Below are 5,148 nucleotides of genomic sequence, written 5' to 3'. Positions count from 1 at the left end.
CCTCGTAACGACCTCTGCTACAGATATCGACTACTCCTTCTTCAGCCTGCCTTGACCTCGGTCTGAACTGTGACACCGTTCCTTGCTGCCTGCCCCGACCTCAGCGTGGACCCCAGACCCTGCCTCTTTGCTGCCTGCCCTGACCGCAGCCTGTACCTGGAAGCTATCAGACTGCCCCTTAAGGGACACACGCCCAAGTCCTGCCAGCCCCCAGAACCCAAGGGCCCAACCTGCAGGGAACTGGGCTGGTATAGGTCAAGTCCCAGCCTCCAGTCCATGTAAGGGTGTGTCCGCCAACTGACAGCATGGGCTTAGTAGATTCGTCCCCTGGGCTGCGTCTACCACACCACAGCCCAAGGGCTCACAACCATGACAGCCACACTCCTGGAATAAAACTCCTGACTTGGTGCATCATGCTCCCTCTCTGGCCTTATTCAAATCCTGCTTTTAAATCTTAACCCCTGGGTCTCCTGATCATATCCTTGTTAGTTCTGACCATTTTCCATAAAAAAATGAAACTCTGTAATTCTACAAACTTGCCCCATTTGTCTATTTTAATAGACTCTAGGTTCTATTGAGTAGGCACTGTCTCTTATGTGTATCTGTATAGTGCTGTGATATTTAATTGTGCTGTGGGAATAAGTAGTAGTATTACCTTTAGTTCATGAAGAAGGTAAAAGCATGGCTCTTCTGTCAGGCATGTAATTCACCATGCTACCAGCTCCCAGCCATAAGTATCCTGTCTACTGCTAGTCTGAAACCCAAGCTAGTATCTATGGTTTCCCTAGAATAATTATCAAACCTGGGCCGCTATTTTGATCACACCCCTAGTATTTTCCAAGTGGACATATGAAATCTGAGCAAGTACCCAATGATATCTTAGGATGAAAATAATATCTTGGATCCCGTATCTTATGTAAGGCTGAGTAGGCCTCACTGTATGTTTATAATGTGGAAACGTCCGGCAGTGAGAGGTTACATGAGTGTGTATTCATTTGGTGAATGCTAGTTGGGTCCGCCCCCTACAGGGTGGATCTGTGTCCAAAGCTTGTAAAGGTGTCCCCATGGGATCACAAGGTGCGGGGGGCAACACTCAGATTTTCTGATCAGAGGCAGCCAGCGGGTTGTGACTCTGTAGGGCAGAAGAAGGCAGCCATCTTTCTTTGCCCATCAGGAAAGTGTTTCTCTCCCGAACTTGGCTGGAAGGACTCCAGCAGGGGTCCAATTGTCTGCAGAGGTCACCTGTTTTCTTAGTCCCAAGAATAAAGACCCTTACCTGGGGACTGAAGACATCCACCTGGTAGTCGGTACTATTTTCAAAGGATTTATAAAAGTTCCAGAGGGGTGTACAGGAGAAAAAGCGCTAGGGGAGTAAGAGGAACATCGTACGTGTTGTGTCACATTTACTTCTCCTTCAGTGATTTTGGACTGTGTAACTATACAAACCGTTTCGTGTATTTTTGGAATATCCTATATTATCTCACCATTTTATTTTGAAACACAACTCTTGATGTGTGGACTGGTTTTTTTTTTTAGAGATTGTGTGTGATCCCACTGGATCTTACAGCTTCAGCTGTCCCTCTGGAGAATTCTGATCCGGAGTTGCAACAACCGAAGAATGCAGTGCACTGGAAAAGGGGGTTACGCAGATGTGGGTCTTGCTTTGCTCTCTCTCCAAAGCACTGCTGGCCACTGGGCGGTGGTATATGACATGGGTTGTTTTGTGCTCTTTCACTGGCTTTGTTGTTTTATTTTTAAGTATGTTCTGTGTTGCAGATGCGGGATCTTTGTATGGAGGTTTTTGCATTCAGGTTATCTATCACATATTACTCTCTGTAAGGCCTATATATATATACTATTGCTCATTATATGCAGGGGCAGCTTAACCATTAGGCAGAGCAGGTGATCGCCTAGGGCACAGGCTTCAGGGAGGGGGAGGGAAGGACAGCTGCAATGACAGCAAAACAATAGATCCTGACAGCCCCACAAACTTACAGAGCCATCAGCACTCTGCCACAGATAAACAGCCCTAACAGCTATTTATTTTTCTCCTAGGTTGCTACCTATTGTGCTTTAATTCAGATGCTACTTCCAGATGCATATTTTGAAATGTATGCGCTCCCCCTGATGGGATGCACCAGCCTCTCGGTGGGCTCACTGGAAATTTGGTGTAGTGGAGCAGGCACAGCGGAAAGGGTAAGAAATATTGCTCGTGCTGGAAAAGGAAACACGATCACACCTGCTTCCCCTCTGCGACTCCCTCTGACTGCCCCCCCCCCCCCCTTCCCTTAAACCTCAGAATGAACCCACACCTCGTGATAAAGTTTGGGTCTCGCACATCAGTGCACCATCAACAAAAAAGAACTTTTATTTCTGGGGTTCCAGCAGTCACAAAAAAAAGAAGGGATATTAAAAGCCACTGGTTTAATCAGGGTTCCCAGGCATCTGCAATAAGGCTGAGGTTTTAGCAAAACATCTCTCCAGCCTCAAACCTTTCCCCTGGAAGGGGAAAGCCCATACAGAGGCCTCATCCTTACAAAAGAGGCACCCCCGGGCATCCTACACTACTGGTACGTTCCTCCCAGCTCCCTCCAACAAATTTTGAATAGTTCACTATATACTCTGAGCCCACCCCTCTAGCTGATTCTTTTCCCAGACCTCTTAAAGGCAATGCCCAAGAAACACGTATATAAAATGTCCTGCTGGTGAATGTCCATCATAACTTTTTATCACGTGCCGTGCCATCTAGTGGCCGTTTACAGGTACTTGTCAGTACCCACTGGCATCCATGAGCTTGACATTTCCCAATCACAAGTCACATGCAGGATGGTTACCCATGCACAGAGTTTAATATTTTAAAGTATCATGTCCGTGTGTTTTTACAGGATGTCCGTGTGTTTTTACAGGATTGCTCTGCGAGGGGTGATGGAGAGGGATCATCTTGACTCTTCTGTTTATTTATCAAAATCCTGAGGGGGGAGGGGGGGGGGAGGGATGGACACGATTTGCCTACGATGCCTGATACCCTTGCACTGGCCCTGATTATATCCCTAATGTCCTTGTTCACTTACTGCCATTGAATTTGCCATACACTCCCTTGCATGTTGTTATTTCAAAACAGCAGGCAATAAATTGTAATAAATAAATAAATAATATTTAGTCTGGGTCAAGGAGTAAAAGTGCATCCTGGGATAGCTATATAAAACTCATCAATTATGCAGAGAGAATTTTTAATTATGCAACAGTTCCATAACTGTATATTCACTGCCTTTCATTTCTAAACAAACATTTTTATAGCAAGAATACACATTCTACATCTTTCATGTTATCACGGCATGTATTGTGGGATCTTGGGATAGCTCTGTGTCAGTGCTTATCGACCCTGTCCTGGAGGCATATCTAACTAGTCTGGGTTTGGTTTTTTTTGGCTACCTGCAATGAATATGAATGAGATGGAGTTGCATGAACTGTGTGTTCAATGTATGCAAATTTATCTCATGCATGTTCATTACAGATAACTTGAAAGCCAGAGCAGTTAGGTGTACCTCCAGGACAGGTTTTTGGAACCATTACTCTAGGTGGTCCACTGGAGTAAAGCTAGACAATCTCTTACTAATATCCGACAAATTGCCTCATTGCTACTGGGTATGTTCCACCTTGGTCACTAATATTGTGATTTGCAGGAATAGAAGTTGCTGTAATGGAGAACAAAAGGGAGGATAAACTCCTTCCAGCACCGACAGCATCAAATGATATTACAGTCTGTTTACATTTCATCCACTGAGAGAAATCAAAAAAGATGAACAAGTTCAAGTCGACAAGGGCATTTATTCAGCCACTGGGTTACACTCTTCTCTGAGTTACGCTCTTATACTGTCCCTCTAATGCCAAGACAAGCTCCTTCATAGCTGCTGCTTTCACAAGTCTCTCCGCGTGGAAGGGTACGGCCCTGGGACTCACTCAATCAGAAGTTCCAGATGTGTGCTGCTGTCTGGCAATGTATCCAGTTCCCTAGGGCTATTCTTACTTTTCCCAATTTAAAACACCACATTGATAGTTTCTTTAGGTCAAAGCCCTAAACATTTCTCTGCTGGCATGGTCCTTCTCCGACCCATGCTCCCAGGAGTGTCACCTCCACTCAGTGGAAATCCCATACCAGAGAACCGTGCATCTTCTGCAGCGAGAGAAGAAGATTTAAGGTGGCACAAACTTCCTCCTGATCCCTCTCCAGCATAATGGTGAGACCAAGAAGACAGGTTTCTCTCAGCTCTCAGCCACCTTCTTCCTTCTGCTCAAGAGCTTAGCCTTCTGCTTCCTCCTTTGGTGAACCCATTTAACAATGAAATTTTCTTACAGGGATGCTGCACTACCACCTACTGGCAGAAACTGAGTACTGCGCCGTGACTACACCAGGGAATGCGCTTAACCTTTGCCAAGGTAAATTACTCTGTAGTAGGGCCAAAGGGTCCCAACACTTATACAGTTTAGAAATGGTGCATCTTTTGCTTAGAGATGTATTTTCCTGTAACTTCTAGAAGGGCAAAAATTAAATGGGGAAAAAAAAAATCTCTGCTTACAAAAGAACTTGTACAAGCAGCATCGTAGGGCCATGTTCTTAAATGTATTACTTTATTCTCTTTTTCCCATTAGATATAGGCAATGCCAGCAGCTTGAAACATCCAGCAACTGCAGAGAGGCTCCTGGATTGATCCAGCATCCCAGGATCACGGATTTGGGTGAAGCTGCAGCAGCTTTCCATGGCGAGGTGCGGCCTTTTCGCACGATGACCACTGGTTGCGGGTACCATAAATGCATCATAAAGCATAAGCCATGCCATCCAAAATGTGAGAATGCTTGCACGGCTGTTAATATCTCAGCATTGATTTCTTCTGCCTTGCCCATCGCATGGTCACACAAAACAATAAAGGTATTATAGGATGAGCTTTGGTTTGGTGATTTCCATTTCTTTTGAAAACTAAAGTATAAGTTTAGAATTCAACGGGGGTTAAAGCAGTAAAGAAATACCTACAGATAGGGGGTAATTTGCAAAAGGTTTCAGTAGGCACAATTGGAAATTGTTTCTGTAATTGGCATGTATGCGTGTAAAAGCCTGAAGAATGCGCATGCTAGCAGTGTCGCGTGAGAATC

At 45.0% G+C, this 5,148-nt stretch overlaps 1 long non-coding RNA gene across 1 annotated transcript; it reads left to right on the top strand.

The window, feature by feature from the left end:
• Positions 1-2,065: 2,065 nt before the first annotated feature.
• Positions 2,066-4,908, top strand: LOC115095200. The gene is made up of 3 exons (XR_003857719.1): positions 2,066-2,196; positions 4,357-4,437; positions 4,651-4,908. It is a non-coding gene; the product is annotated as an uncharacterized LOC115095200 (long non-coding RNA).
• The last annotated feature ends 240 nt before the right edge of the window (positions 4,909-5,148 follow it).

This window comes from Rhinatrema bivittatum, chromosome 7 (genome assembly GCF_901001135.1).
Source record: "Rhinatrema bivittatum chromosome 7, aRhiBiv1.1, whole genome shotgun sequence".
Lineage (NCBI taxonomy): Eukaryota > Metazoa > Chordata > Amphibia > Gymnophiona > Rhinatrematidae > Rhinatrema > Rhinatrema bivittatum.
Note: the sequence above shows the minus strand (reverse complement) of the source record. Positions and strands in the feature narration are given on the sequence as shown.